General features: G+C 44.7%; 1 protein-coding gene across 7 annotated transcripts in view; it reads right to left on the bottom strand.

The window, feature by feature from the left end:
- The window catches only part of TMC5 (transmembrane channel like 5), a 79439-nt gene extending 65384 nt beyond the window's left edge, over window positions 1–14055 (bottom strand). Inside the window, exons 1-2 of one of the 7 annotated variants that reach the window (XM_061401266.1) lie at window positions 13764–14055; window positions 823–949 (exon numbers count right to left, since the gene is read on the bottom strand). The gene's annotated coding sequence lies outside the window, so the exon portion shown is untranslated. Of the gene's footprint in view, window positions 1–822; window positions 950–8177; window positions 8460–8746; window positions 8817–12621; window positions 12691–13763 lie in introns of those variants that run through there. The other 6 variants (XM_061401268.1, XM_061401271.1, XM_061401270.1 and 3 more) reach the window with 6 other exon arrangements.
- Window positions 14056–16427: the final 2372 nt, after the last annotated feature.

The raw sequence follows: 16427 nt of genomic DNA, 5'->3' as shown, positions 1-16427 counted from the left end.
TGTATGATTAGGAAGTGAAGGGATGTATCAATACTTCTGAGACATAATACCACCTGCCTGCTGGGAGCCAGGCAGCAGGGGCATACGCTCGCTCAGTCTTCACTCGTTTTGGCGGGGGGACTCTTCATGCTCTCATTTTGTTGTTGTTCTCACTAAGTCACGTCCGACTCTTTGTGACCCCATGAACTACAGCACACCAGGCTTCCCTGTCCTTCACTATCTCCCTGAGTTTGCTCAAACTCAAGTCCATTAGTCAGCAATGCCATCCAATCATCTCATCCTCTGTTGCCCCCCTTTTCCTCTTGCCCTCAGTCTTGCCCAGCTTCCGGGTCTTTTCCAGTGAGTCAGCTCTTCGCATCAGGTGGCCAAAGTACTGGAGCTTCAGCTTCAGCATCTGTCCTTCCAAAGAACACTCAGGGTGATTTCCTTTAGGATTGACTGGTTTGATATCCTTGCTGTCCAAGGGACTCTCAAGAGTCTTCTCCAGCACCACAGTTCAAAAGCATCAATTCTTCAGCGCTCAATCTTCTTTTTTTCAATAATTTAAAATCATTCTCAGTTACAGGGGTTGCATTTATGGAGGGTAGTTTGCCACACTTTTATAAACACCCTGGCCTGTTTTCCTGGGTCATGACCTTCGTACATGTTGCTCCCTCCACCTAGAATGCTTTTCCCTCCACTTCTGGTCTGGTTAACTCCTCATCCTTAAGGAGCCAGCTTCAAATCTGCCTTCACAGAGAGGCCTTCCTTATTCCTCCTCATCCAAACAATTCTCCTTGTGTTTCTCTAATAGCATCCTGCCCCCTTTTCCACAGGACTTACCAATTTGTAATTATATATTAATTGTGTGCACTTATTGTTCAAAATGTGTCTTCCATTGACTGAGAGCTCTGTGAGGGTCGGAGTTGTTCTATTTTGTTCAGTATCTCCCCAGGATCTAGCACCACGCCTGGCACACAGGAGACAAAGGAGACACTCAATATTTGTTGAAGGAATGAAGGAAGGTTGTCTCACAAAGTTCTCATTCATCACATGCATCGTCTGGAGCCTATCTTGTTGGCAGCCAGTGGGAGGGCAAACCAATCTAACTGGGATCTGCTGGACCATCCTGGGAGAGTGGGGAGTGGGGAAAGGTTCACTCAGACCTTCTCAGGCCTGGGTCCCCTGTGGCCACAAACACATTCCATTTATAAACTGAGGGTTTCAGATCATTACAGGGATTCTAGAAAGGAGAAATTTCCTCATGGAAAATAACAAGATTTTATTATTTATTATTTCCCAGCGATAGCTCCTTCCTTTTTATTTCTTGTTCAATGATTCAGGTTAATAACTACATCATCTCCATTAGTGCTAATGATTCTTCAACAACTCTCTGAATGGGCCATTGTCTCTTTTTCAACGAGGAGAGAGCAAAACTCAAGTTAGAACCTTCATGAGGCTACAACTTATGACTAGACTCTAACAATTTCACTTTTAAATTAACAAGCAACAAAATATTTGGGATATATAGTTCTGTGAGCCCATGCACAACCACACAGTCAGGATACAGACAGTTTCATCACCTTAAACTCCCCTCTGCCATTCCCTGAAATCACCCCTCCTCCCATCCTTAGCCCAAGAAGGGTCTGTTCTCCATCCCAATAGTTTTGCATTTTTCAAAATGTCATATAAATGAAATCATACAGAATGTAGCTTTTGAGATGCTTCTTTCACAATCTAGAATTTAATAACATGGTTTGGTTTTCCTTCTGTGTATGTATGTCTATGGGCTTCCCTGGTGGCTCAGACAGTAAAGAATCTGTTTGTAATGCAGGATACCTGGGTTCGATCCCTGGGTCAGAAAGATTCGCTGGAGAAGGGAATGACTTCCCCCTCTAGTACTCTTGTCTGGAGAATTCCATGGACAGAGGAGCCTAGCAGGCTACAGTCCATGCAGCTGCAAAGACTTGGACATGACTGAGCAACTAACACTTTTCACTTTTTTCATATATGTCTATAAATACATATAAAGGTAAATAAATATAATAATGTTTATAAAATAAATATGACTATATAGTCACCTATATCTACAAGCAAGTGATACAAATTTTCCATTTACAATAATGACATGTTTCCTTTTAAAATAAATCTATTAAGTTAAAAAAAATATAAATAATAACATTCATAGTACAAAATGGGGGTAACAAGTATGAAGGTGGAATGCAAATGACAATATTTAGGGAAACAATGGACATTATACAAATAATATAATTACATACTCTCGTCTTTCCCTCCACATGCATTCGAAATACCAGCCATAATTCTAAGAATTCCTGAAAGGGAAGGAAAAGGAATTCAAAAAGAAGACACTGCTCATTCCCAGGCATCTCTTTTGAGCCAAACCCTCATAATCGCAGTTCTAGAAGCTTAGATTCCTTTCAGGAACCTGATCTTGGGAAGTCAATTCCCACACAAAGAACGAAGACCACCACATGTCTGAGAGCTGTTGCCCAGGCATGAGGCCACACGCTCAAACACATCCACGTATCAGCGGAGACGTAGATCTTATTTGCTCACAAGTGCCTTGTTGTTCTTCTGGGCTGGTCATCTTAGCTTAATGATTACTTTGGCTGTCATCATTGAAGCCACTGTAAACAAATATCTTAGAATCCTTTATCTGCGGGGAAAGCGCAGAACAAGGAAATAAAACCAAGGAAATCAATCTCTTTAAAGCATGTGAGGGAAAAATCCTTCAGTCACCCATTTAACTAATTCATCCCGGAACTAAATATCTGTTAGCTAGCACCCCATGAGAGTCTTCTCCCGGAACTAAATTATTTTAGAAACTGTTTCTGCCTTTGCCTCAGGCACATTCAAGACCACACACTGGAGCCCTTAGAATATAAGATTTGGTTTGCTATGAATAGAAGGGGAAAAAAAAAAAATAACAAAACATCTTGTATTTTTTCAAGTTTTCAACAAGGAATTTACTAAATTTTAAGAGATTTACTTAATTCCCAAGGAACAGTGGTTGTATTTTATGAATCCCAAAAGAATGTAAGATTTTTAGCTTGTTAAACACATAAGAAAGTGTCAAAGACTAGAAAATGAACGTGAATTTTCATCCTATGAAGGACATCACCGTGACATGGCAAAAATCTATCCAAAGAATGGTCTAGCGGGCTACATGTAGCACTGAGGTAGCCCTGGAGAAGGGACTAGCGATCCACTCCAGTATTCTTGCCTGGAGAATCCCATGGACAGAGGAGCCTGGCAGGCTACAGTCCATGGGGTTGAAAAGAGTCAGACACGACTGAGAGACTAATACTTTCTGAGTTCAGTCCCAGACCATTGCAACCAAGTGAATATTACAATCAAGTGAGTCATGTGAATTTTTTTTGTTTTCCAGTGCCTATAAAATTTATGTTTATATATATTGTGGTCTATTAAGTATGTAATAGTATTACGTCTTTAAAAAACAATGGATACATTTTAATTTAAAAATATTTAGTTGCTAAAAATGGGAACTGTTATCTGAGCCTCCAACAAGTCAATCTTTTTGCAATACTAACATCAAAGATCACTGTTCACAGATCACCATAACAAAATAACAGTGAAAAAGTTTAAAATATGCAAGAATTACCAAAATGTGACACAGAGACACAAAGTCAGCAAATGCTGTTGGAAAAACAGCACCAATAGACTTGCTTGATACAGCGTGATCACAAACCTTCAATTTGTAAAAAAAAACACAATATAAATTGAGGTGTGCTTGTAGAACTTTTTATGATGATGGAATAGTTCTATATCACACTGTCAAATAGAGCAACCACTGACCACACGTATCTAGCAAGTACTTAAAATGTGGCTAGTGCAACTGTGCAACTGAGGAACTGAATTTTTAATTTTATTCAGATGGTAGAGAATATGCCTGCAATGCAAGAGACCTGGGTTCAATCACTAGGTCGGGAAGATCCTCTGGAGAAGGGAATGGCAACCCACTCCAGTATTCTTGCCTGGAGAATTCCATGGACTGAGGAGCCTGGCAGGCTACCATCCATGGGGTCGAAGAGACATGACTGAGTGACTAACCCTTCATTAACTTTAATGTAGATAACCATGAGTGATTATGGGATTACCAGTGCAAGTCTAGGGAAGGAAAAGACAGTGAAGCATAGAGCCTAAAGGAACTTCAACATTTAAAGCATCGCTGATCTGTGTGTTTTGGGGACCATCAAGCTGGATGCCCAGGAGAGTCACCCAGGAGCCTAAGGGAGATGGGGACCCGTGGATCATCAGGTGACCAACTTATCCAAGTTTCCCCAGGACATTCTCAGTTTTAGCACTGAAAGTTCCATGTTCTGGAAACCTGCCAGTCCCAGGAAGACCACCCTAGTTCGGGTCCCATCCCCAGAAGTTTTGATTCAGTGGGTCTGGGGTGGGACCTAGGAAGCTGCCTTTTTATCAGGTTCCGTGCACGAAGGTTTGAGAATCACTGTGAATTAGCCAGGGAACGGATCAGCAAGGAGCAGGCAGAGAGGTGGAAGGAGAAAAGGAGATGTTTGAGAGTTGCATGCCTTCCTGCCTGGCTGACTGCCCCAGCCCTTCCCAGAAGAACAAGGATCCCTTTCTGGGAGAGCTGGACCCAACACAAGGAGCCACCATGGCTCCTATACCTGCAAAGACCCACTGGGAGGAGTGGGTGATTCTGCTGCCCAAAGAGGGACCCCACTTCTTGGAGACCCCGTCTCTTCCCCTCCCCCACTGTCAATGTGCTCAGAATCCTGCCCAGAGCAGGGAAAAATGATAAACTTAAGTGACAGCCAAGAAGCTGGCTGAGAGCAATGGGAGGCCACCCCTTCAGCTAACCACCCAATAGCCACCCAATCCCACCAAGCAGTGTACCAGCCCAGCCCCTCACATGCCCCCACCAGTACTCCAAAAATAGTGAGGGGGCTGAGAAAACCCTCTACCAGTGGACTGGAGGACTTTCCTTACTCTAGCACATGCGCACACCTTCCACTAATCCAGTACAAAAGTAACCTTTGGTGGCTATTGGACTCATTAACTGCTCATAAATATTCCATGAATACATACATCTAATTATAACAGACAGAACTATGGCAAGGCCAGGCATGCTAGAGGATCTTGTTATATAACCTGCAGCTGTGAGTCAAGGCTGTCAATCAATGACCCCTCTGGATTATGCAAATGACCCTGCCTTAACAACTAGGCACCCCAGTCCTCCAGGGCCATTTGCCTCCCTTGGCCTAGCCCACCTCTCTTGAGGTGTTCTCTCTGTTCTTTCTTTGCGTGCAGCTCAGTCGCTCAGTCATGTCCGATCCTTTCTGACCTGTTCTTTCTTTGGTCATTATTAATAAACTTTCTTGTGGTGGGTAAGACCTTATATTCTGCTTTGGCCCTTACCAAGAGCTGAGGCCCACAGGAGGAAAGGTCTCCAGACTCTCCTTCCACTAACACTTGGTGCCTCTCCCCTCTGAGGCTGGGGATCTTCCTTTTCTCTACCACTGGGTGTCAGAAAGGCAGGAGGGGCCAGTAAAGATTGAGCTTCATCCACCTTTGGCACTAGAAGCTTACTTCTTAGACTAATTCAGATTTGTATAACAGTCCTATTATAAGGCCTATTTAAACAAACATTATATAACACAATCTAAGTATTATTCCAGATTTGCGGACAGGAAAAGAGAAACTGAAACCAATGAGAACAAAACAACAAGTACGTATATGCCAGACATGTTATGAGAACTTCACAGGTGTTAACCCATTAAATCCCCACCATAGCCTTAGTAATAGATGCTATTATTATCCTTATTCTACTGAGAAGGACACAAAGGCACAGAGAGGCTAAGTAACTTGGCCAAGAAACACAGCCAATACAGAGTGAAGTGCAGTATCATAGACGGCCCTTCCTCTTAGGGAAGAGAAGCCTCTTTTTCAACTTGCTTGTCCAGCATTCACATTTTGAATATGGTCATCTATTTGCCCATGCTGAGTAAGTATGAAGTTACACGTGGGAAGTTTCTAGATTCAGGTCAATTTGCAGCAGGGCCAGGAGCCGGGTGAGGGAGTAAGATCCTGGCCTGGGATACACATTCAGTTCAGTTCAGTTCAGTCGCTCAGTCATGTCCGACTCTTTGCGACCCCATGAATCGCAGCACGCCAGGCCTGCCTGTCCATCACCATCTCCCGGAGTTCACTCAAACTCACGTCCATGGAGTTGGTGATGCCATCCAGCCATCTCATCCTCTGTCGTCCCCCTTTCCTCCTGCCCCCAATCCCTCCCAGCATCAGAGTCTTTTCCAATGAGTCAGCTCTTCTCATGAGGTGGCCAAAGTACTGGAGTTTCAGCTTTAGCATCATTCCTTCCAAAGAACACCCAAGGCTGATCTTCTTTAGAATGGACTGGTTGGATCTCCTTGCAGTCCAAGGGACTCTCAAGAGTCTTCTTCAACACCACAGTTCAAAAGCATCAATTCTTCAGCACTCAGCTTTCTTCACAGTCCAACTCTCATATCCATACATGACCACTGGAAGAACCATAGCCTTGACTAGATGGACCTTTGTTGGCAAAGTAATGTCTCTGCTTTTGAATATGCTATCTAGGTTGGTCATAACTTTTCTTCCAAGGAGTAAGCGTCTTTTAATTTCATGGCTGCAGTCACCATATGCAGTGATTTTGGAGCCCCCCAAAATAAAGTCTGACACTGTTTCCACTGTTTCCCCATCTATTTCCCATGAAGTGATGGGACTAGATGCCATGATCTTCGTTTTCTGAATGTTGAGCTTTAAGCCAACTTTTTCACTCTCCTCTTTCACTCTCTTCAAAAGGCTTTTTAGTTCCTCTTCACTTTCTGCCATAAGGGTGGTGTCATCTGCATATCTAAGGTTCAAGGGGTGTCCAAAAGTTCAAAAGATCCGGTAAGCAGGATCAATAACATTTTAATGCAATATTTTTTAAAGTAGGAAAAATGCAAGAATCCATGATGAACTAAAAATCAACATTTTCAATAAAGACAGGTCAAGATTACTAAATTGTCCTCTGGCTCCCATTTGGCTGAGTATGGACTGCCTGGCAGGCAGGAGCCCACAATCCCTGAGTTACACTCCCACATATCATCATCTCACCCCAGGAATGGAGGTTCTAGGGGCAAAGAAAGTCATCTTACTGGAGATCACCACCTAGCTCCTCTCTTTTTAAGGTCTTTCCCCTCATCAGACAATTCTAAGTCAACCCTCCACCACAGGAGAAAAGTCTGCCTTGTCATTATTTGGCATTTATTGGGGATGCAAAAACAGGAAGTATTGGAAGCAGTAACTATTGTCCCCAGTTCTTCTGTTGAATTATAGAAATAGGACATTCTTTCCTTCTTTTAAAAACCATCCACCCTGATTCAAATGCCATAGAAAGCAGAACTTGTTTGTTTGGGCTTGTAAAAAATCCAGAAGACTTACCCAGTCTCTTCTTTCCCTACAAATAAAGTGTCTTTCCTAGAAATGACCTTGCCTAATAATTAGCATTCCATCAGCGTGTAGGTGTCTCTGGGAACATTGAACCTTCAGCGGCTGGGAATAACCTGAGCAGTACAGTCTCCTTTTACTCTATTCCGGGACCTCTTGTCAAACGTGATCTATCATATGACTCACTGAACTGTCAGAAAGTTCAACCTGACCCTGCCTCTAAGGAGAGAACCGTTCCTGGCATAAGAGGACTCTAAACCCCACCCTTGACATCCAACTCCATTGGAGGTCCGTTTGCCAATCTGTGCAGAAGCAATCTAGTAAAATAGCAACAATAACTAATAAAACACATCAAGACAGCACCCTTTGTTGAGAGCTTAACTCAGCACCAGGCACCATGCTATGCATTTGTAACTGAATTCTCAAGCAACCTATGAAGAGGTACTATTATCTCTATTTTATGATGATTACATCGAGGCCCAGAGAGGTTAAGTAATTCGCTCAAGGTCACACTTTTACAGATAGAATGAAATTCAAACTCTTTCCTTTCTGCCTGAATTTTAATCATCATCGTCATCATCGTTGTTATCAGAGGAAGAAGGGAAGGATGAGAAGGAAGAGTCAGAGGTAACATTTACTGAGTGCCGACAGGGCCCCCTATGTTCCAATTAGCCCTGACAGCCCCACATGGGAGTGGGAGCTCTTAACACACTACTCACCCTACAGACAAGCAAGCTGAAGCCAGAAAGGTCCACCTCCCCCAGCGTCTCCCAGTGAGGACCCCGGAAGCCGGGATTCCAGTGCAGGCAGACAGCTCTAGAGCTTTCTCTTTAGCCAGCACACTGCTTTGCCTCCCACTTCCCCATAGTGATTCTTTCCTCTCACAAATATTTATTGTGCATTTATTCTGTACATAGCATCTGGTGCTAAGCAACAGAACAGCCCCAGTTTTGGCCCCTCCCAAGACTCGTTCCCAAGCATTCCACATCATTTCTGTGACCCACCCCCAACCCTTCTTCAAAGTGCCCTCTCTTACCTGTGCCCCATCTTTCAGGAATAGGCAGGCATTTCCTCTCTAATCTGCAGAGACAGTGAGGGTCCTCTTTTCTTACTAACTCATAAGACCCATCTTTTTCTGCCTTAAACATAGCCCTGCTTGCTCTCTTGGTCGTGCTTCTGAGCTCCCAGGGAGAGGATGTCCTACCAGCTTATGGCAGTTTTATGCCACCCTGGTTATTTTCTCCCCCCTTGTCAGCCAATGGATAACTGGGTCTCACCCATTACATACAGATCAGTCCTTGACTTCCAACTTCATGGCTGCACCATGGCCTCTGTGAGCTGGGTTTGAGGAGAAGGTGGGGAGAGCCCTAACTCAGGGCCTTTGTGTATTTATTTCTTCCTGAATGCCAGCCCCACCCTCTCATTAACGTTCTTTCAGCATCAGTGCAATAAAAGATCAAAGTTCTTCCTACACGTTATTTGATTTCTTGGACACTATAAGGAAGTTAGTTTTTTTGTTTGTTTGTTTTTGGTTTTGGTTTTTTCCCCAGAAAGCTTAGCTTTTCATTTTTACAAGAAGGTCATTCTGGAACAGACTGCTCCACTAGGCACCCTCAGGCACTGGCCACTCTGTCCTGTAGATTCAGCCCCTGGGGCAATATATTCAGACCTTACAGGTTTAACTTCGTAATTATGATGGTCTGACTTTCAGGGACATAGAGTAGTGTGGAACCAGCTCACACTCAAGGCAGACTTGAATCACATCTTGACTCCAGCACTTTATGACTCTACCCACTCTGAACCAAGTGTATCCTTCTGAAACTCAATTTCCCCTGTCTTATCTTCAGAATGGGGACAATATAATCTACCCCCGAAAGTGTGGTAAGACCTAAATGGGTTAAGGGTTTCCCTGGTGGCTCAGACAGTAAAGAATCCGCCTGCAATGCAGGAGACCCAGGTTCAGTCCCTGAGTCAGGGAGATTCCTTGGAGAAAGGAATGGCTACCCACTCCAGTATTCTTGCCTGGAGCCTGGTGGGCTACAATCCATGAAAGAATCGGACATGACCGAGCGACAAATTTTCACTTTCACTAATGGGTTAATCTTTGAGAAAGGCTAGACCATTTTAATGGTCAAGTTAGCAACAGCCACTGAAGGTTCAAGTTCCCACAAAGAAACTCCCACCACAGGAATGCTAACCCTCCAGGAACAGTCAGGTCTAGAAAGTGAAAGTGAAAATGAAAGTCGCTCAGTTGTGTCCAACTCTTAGGGACCCCATGGACTATACAGTCCATGGAATTTTCCAGGCCAGAATACTGGAGTGGGTAGCCTTTCCCTTCTCCAAGGGATCTTTCCAACCCCGGGATTGAACCCAGGTCTCCAGCATTTCAGGCAGATTCTTTACCAGCTGAGCCACAAGGGAAACCCCAGGTGTAAAAGGGAGACTCTTTATTCATATGGAAAGAAAGAAAGAAGTAAATGATCCAGGGCTGGGTAAGATCTCCATATTTTTACAAATGCCATAACAAGTTTCCTATGGTATCTGAATCTGAATCATTTAAAAGAAAAAAAGAAAGTCCTGTTTTTATAATTCACAAGGGAATTGGGGGACCATAGCTACTGGTTCCAGCTTTTGATATGTTATTAACATCCCCCCCAATAAATACAAAATAATGGCTCTCCAAAGACAAGAAGAATTTTCTCCTGTTTAGAGAGAGACAGGCTTTACAAATTGTCTGATCGAGGAAAGGACTAAAAATGAGAGAAGCTAGGTGGTGATCTCCAGGAAGAGGGCTTTATTTGTTCCAGAACCCTCATTCCTAGGGTAAGGGACAGTACCTGGCAGCATGTGACTCAAGGAAGAACTGGACTGCAGGCTCCTGCCAGGCAGTATAGAGCTGAAGCAAATTGGAGTCCGGGACAAAAGTATTGCAGAGAAGAGCCAATTTTGACTCCATTATGGAACTGTTTCTTTGACTCACTTTTCCCTGCTGTTGTTATTATAATCATACATAATGGCTTGCCTCTGAGGACCGTGCCCCTCTGCCTGACTATTGGACTAAAGTGCCTTTGTTCAGCTCACAGGCTGAAATAAAGAAGAGATTAACCCGTGCCTTCCAAAGGCTGGCCATTCCTGGAGATGCTCTGCAAGACTGATGGCCCTTTTTACTTCCTTACTGTCTCTCCCTCTCTATTCCGCCTTTTGACTTTTGTTCTTCACCACTTCTCTCTCTGGTTCTACAAAAGAACTTGGTATCCAGACCCCAACAAGATGGCTATTATGAGACATTAGTCTGCCATCTTCTCTGTCAGCTGGCTTTCTGAATAAAGTCGTATTCCTTGCCTCAACATCTCATCTCTCGGATTCATCAGCCTGTTGTGCAGCAAGCAGAGTGAATTTGGACTAAGTAAAAGAAGGACAAATCAGTAATTCTTTAGGTTGTGCTCAGTCCCTTCAGTCTTGTCTGACCCTTTATTAATTTCCCTCAGTTTCTTTTGCTATAAAATGAGATAATTATAACTATATAAGGGACTAACATTTATTATCACATTGGTTTTATCCTACATATGTTAATTATATTTAATCCTCATGGCAGCCCTGTGATTTATGTATATTAAAATCATCCCATTTTACAGATGAATCTTTTGAAGTTATTGTTGTTCAGTCATGTCCAACTCTTTGCAACTCCATGGACCGAAGCACACCAGGCTTCCCTGTCCTTCACTATCTCCCAGAGTTTGTTCATACTCATGTCCATTGAGTCAATGATACCATCCAACCATCTCATCCTCTGTCGCCCCCTTCTCCCCCTGCTCTCAATTTTTCCCAGCATCAGGTCTTTTCCAATGAGTTGGCTCTTCACATCAGGTGGCCAAAGTAGAGTGTTCAAGTAGCTTGGCCAGAGGTCACAGAGCTAGAAAATGTCAGAGGCAGGACTGGAACCCAGACAGGCTGGCTTTGGAGCCCAGGTTCCATCGATGACTAGAGCTGGGGCTTAGCACAGTGTCTAGCACAGAACAAATTAATGACTCTGATTATAAAAGGATGACTGATTATACCAAAAGGCTAGGATCCCCGCCCCCGCCAAGTGCCCACATCAAAGGATGGAGTTCCCCAGGCAGAGAGCACAGTGGTCTTCCCATCATATGCCAGCTTTCCTGTCCCCAGAAACTGCCCTGGAACACTTAAGGGAAACACCTGATCTATCAGAATAAAAAGCTCTTCAAGGATCTGATGGGTGAAAATCCCAGGAGACTCTCAAGATGAGAAGGGGTCAAGGAAAGGGCACTTTATTTATTCTTCCTTGAAGAGTTTTACCTGCACATCAGCAGATCCTAAGGCTAGGAATAGAAAAGAGCACCACACATCCAATAATAGGAGCAACAGCTGGCATTTATCATGTGCAAGACACTGTGCAAAATGTTTTTGAGACAGTTCAGATTATCCTTTCAACAACTCTATGAGGTCCTATTATTGTGCCCATTCTACAGATGATGGAACTGAGGCTCGCAAAGTGACTTGCCAAAGTCCCAGAGCTGGAAATCACTTTAAGATGATATTTGAATGCAGCTCTAGCTAGAACAACCACCACATAACTGTTCTTGCTACCTGAAATCCTCCCCAAAGCCCATCTGCTGCCATGGGAATCAACTGAAGCAGGAAGGACTCAGCACCCCTTTGTGTAACAAAAATGGTAACAGATCCTGCCTTTGTCTCTTTGAATACTAGATGGGCAGCGGGATGCCAGGTAACACCTTTCCCTCTGCACTGAGCAAAGGGGCTTCTCAGGAATATTCCAGAGGGCAAACAGGAGCCTGACTCTGTGGATCACACAGAAGGCAGGAAAACTCCTTGGTAACCTCGCCCCCCTGACTCTCCTTCCCACTCCCTAGTGGGCAAACATAGCATGTACTGTTCAGTTCAGTTCAGTTCAGTCACTCAGTCGTGTCCGACTCTTCGCGACCCCATAAATTGCAGCATGCCAGGCCTCCCTGTCCAGTAACAGATGTTTATTGAGTCCCTGTTAAGCGCCAGGCATTATTCTGACAGTTTTATCTTCATTTAATCCAGACAAAAACGATATGGGATAGGTATCATCATTGTTCCTATTTTGTGAATAAGGAAACTGAGGCAGAGAAGAATTAAATAACTTGCCACACTCACCTTATTAGAAAGTGATGGAACCTGGACTGGGCATCAGAACTACAGAGACTTTATGATCAAACAGACCTGGGTTCAAATGTTGACTCCTCTACCAGCCACTGGCGTGACATTCCCTAAGTTGCCTAACCTCCCTGAACCTCGGTATCCTCATCAGGAATATGGGGACACCAAGGATTATGGTAAAGGATAAAAAGTAATATGTGTTCCTTACTCATGGGACAAATGTTTATTTAGCATCTACTGTGTGCCAGGCACTAGGGCTGTACCTGCAAACAAAACAGGGGGGAGAAAGTCCTACCCCTGTGGCATGCACACTTTAGCAGGGAGGCACTCACATGTTAGCTCAGTTAATCCTCACAATAACCCCATAGGTTAGGTACTATTATGCCCATTTCACAGACAGCGAGAAGGGGTCTCAGAAGCATTTATCCCCACCTCCACTTCATCCTTCTAGGAAATAGTGGGACCTGGATTAGACCTTAAAGTCCAGCCTCTGGAGTTTGATTTCCTGGCTTCGAATCCTGCTATTTCCATCTCACGGCTGTGGGCAAGCTTCTAAATCTGTCAGAGCCCAAATCTCCTTCTGGGAAAAATGGAACCAGGAGACCCTAACTCGCGAGATTATCCGAGGGGAAACAATGAAGTCTATTTAGGAAGCCTTTTCATAAGTGTTCACGAGGTTCTCAACACGCAGAAGGCCGTCTTTTTTTTTTTTTAAACTGAGATGGAAACAGACGCGCAGAGACAATAACTGATTTAACTAAAGGCGCACAGCGCATAAACAGTGTGATCCCTGGGAAACTTTGCTACCGCGGAAGTCCGCGCGCGGCTGCCTGGAGCTAGAGCCAATGTCTTGAGTCCCTACTGCCAGTTCCCGTCCCCGGATGGTTCCCCTTTCTCGTATCCCACCCCAGCTCTCTCCCCTCTCCCCGCCGCGGCTGCACCTGTGGCCCTAGCCGCCGCAGCCCCGCGTTAGGGACACGCCCCACTGGGGAGAGGGCTACCTCCTCTACACGCCCCACTGGGGAGAGGGCTACCTCCTGTCGGAGCCGGGAAGAGGGCTCCTCCACGCCGCCCGACTCGGCGGATACCTGGGAAGGCAGCCCCAGCGTCCGCCCCGCGCCCTGGAGAGCTGGCCTCACCTCCCACCGGCGTTCGCGTCCCCTGCGCCCGGCACTCCCGCCGCCGGGTTGGCTCAGCCGAGAGGAGCGTGAGTGACCCGCGGGCAGCGGGTAGGGTGTGTGTCCCTGCACCCTCGCCGAACTTCCTCCTGGAGGGCCGACTACTTTTTTTCCTGGAATTGAGCCAGGTTCTTCTGAGCGCTGGGTTAGCACACCTGATGGTATCCGAAACCTCTATTCACTGTCCTGAGTCTGCATTTATTCTTTGCTTCCATTGAGCAAACCTTACGGAGCGCCCACCAGATGCCGCGCGTGCTTCAGGCACCCAGGGGACCCGGAGGGTGTGCTGGCTAGGGCTCCGCTCTCCAGAACGTTGGCCATTCGCCACATGTGGTTATAGAACACGTGAAATTGTGGCTCCAAGGACTGAGACGTGTTTAAGACGTAGGACCAAAAAAAAAAAAAGAGGTTTAAAAAAAAAGGCAACTCATTAACAAGTGTTAAATTCAATGTTAAAATGATAATATTTTGGATATAGTTTTTTAAATGAAATTATTACTAATCTCACCTGTTTCCCCTTTTATAAACTACAGCTGCTTGAATATTTAGAATTCTGTGTCTCCTATTATACTTCTATTGGATAATCCTGATCTGGGGCAGGACTCCACAGCATGTTCCCAAATAACCTGTCCCAATTTTCCCTTCTAGAATTTATTCAGCCCTTCCTTATTTCCTCCAGGAAACACATGGGGGAAATCTAGTGTGTACCAAGCATGAAGCTTGTGTTGATTCACAAACTCAGGAGTTTCCAGGGTGAAATCTGAAACTGGTCCTGGTACACAGAGGCAAGAGAAGGCCAGAGAAACAGGCAGGCCTAACGAGCAGGAGAACCCACCTATGAAGGTGAGAAATGGAGTATTTCCTGCCAGGCTAATAAATAAGGCTGTCACAGTCATCGGTGATTCCAGCCCTCCAGGGCTGGAGAAGCATACCTGTAATCCAGAGGCCATTGGGCTGCAGCCACTCCCCGTGGTGAGCACTGAGGAAAAATGCAGGCTAAACAGGGTACTGGCCCCAGATAGCTGAGATGCATATGAAAGGAGTGATTTCAATAAGCCCAGACACTTGCATCGTCCCAAACATAGAAAAGTGCTAAATTCCTTAACTTGGGATATCTGGTTTTCTTTAATTCACAAAACCACTTTTGATGTTCAGACTACCTGCCCTTTGTTGCAAACTTCCGTATGAACTGACCCCCTTTCCCCCCACCCCCAGCCTCCTCAGAGCAATTCTTTCAGAGTCACTTGAGATGTTGTCCCCAAGCTTGAAGTCCTAAAATTTCCCACCAAATAGAACATAATTCTCAACTTTTAGGTTGTGACTATCTTTTTATTGGATAGAGGATTGTCTTGGCCACTGCAAGATCTCCATAGGTACCTGCCAGAATCTCAGTGGTTTATAGAAAGATCTCAACCAGCTTCAGTCAGGTGCACTGTCCAGATGGTCTCAACAGCATCTTATTCTGTCAATGTTGCCTTCTTGAAACCAGCTCCTACCATGGGAAGGGCAGGCAGAATGTTCATTCCAAGGATGGCAGGGAGGGTGGCAGGGGCTGGGGAAGTGAGAAGCCTCCAACTGTCCGGTCCAGCTCTCTGGTCATCTAGTCATCACATCCTCTCCATGGCCTCCTCCAACAGCCAGACACTGGAGGAACAGAGTAGTGAACAAAACAGATGCTACCAATGGCCTCATAGAGCTGACTGCCAGGTCAGATGAAAGAGGGCTGGCAAATAAAATGCACAGTGACTGGAAAGGACAAGCTAAGTAGTGGGGGAAATATTTGCAAATCATAGCCCTGATAAAGAGTTAATATCGAGAACATATAAAGAAGTCCTACAACTCAACCACCACTACCACTACCACAACAAAAAACAAATAACCAGATTTAAAAATGGACAGAAGCTTGAATAGGCATTTGTTTGAAGATGTACAAATGGCCAATAGTCGTATGTTCAACATCATTAATCATTAAGAAATGCAAATCAAAACCACAATGAGATATCACCTCGTATCTATTAGGACAGCCACTGTTAAAAAAAAAAAAAAAAGAATGAAAATTAAAAGTGTTGGTGAGGATGTTGTTGGTCAGTTGCTCAGTCATGTCCAACTCATGCATGTACAACTGCAGCATGCCAGGCTTCCCTTTCCTTCACCATCTCCTGGAGCTTGCTCAAACTCATGTCCATTGAGTCAGACATGGAGAAATCAAAGCCCTTGTGCACTGTTACTGAGAATGTAAAATGGTACAGCATTTGGAAACCTGTATGGGAGCTCCTTGGTTTCCCAGGTGCTAGTGGTAAAGAACTCGCCTTCCAATGCAGAAGATGTAACCGATGTGGGTTCAATCCCTGGGTCAAGAAGATCCCCTGAAGGAGGGCATGGCAACCCACTCCTGTATTCTTGCCTAAATAATCCTAAGGACAGAGGAGCCTGGCGTGCTACAATCCATAGGGTCGCAAAGAGTAAAACATGACTGAAGCGACTTGGCACACAGCACGCATGCACAGAAGTTCCTTAAAAAATTAAAAGTAGAACTACCATATGATCCATCAATCTCACTTCTGGGTACACATCTAAAAGTCAAGGCAGGATTTCAAAGAGGTATTTGCACACACATGTTCACTT

Source organism: Bos javanicus, chromosome 25, assembly GCF_032452875.1.
Source record: "Bos javanicus breed banteng chromosome 25, ARS-OSU_banteng_1.0, whole genome shotgun sequence".
NCBI classification, from domain to species: domain Eukaryota; kingdom Metazoa; phylum Chordata; class Mammalia; order Artiodactyla; family Bovidae; genus Bos; species Bos javanicus.
This window is presented reverse-complemented; position numbering and strand designations above follow the sequence as displayed.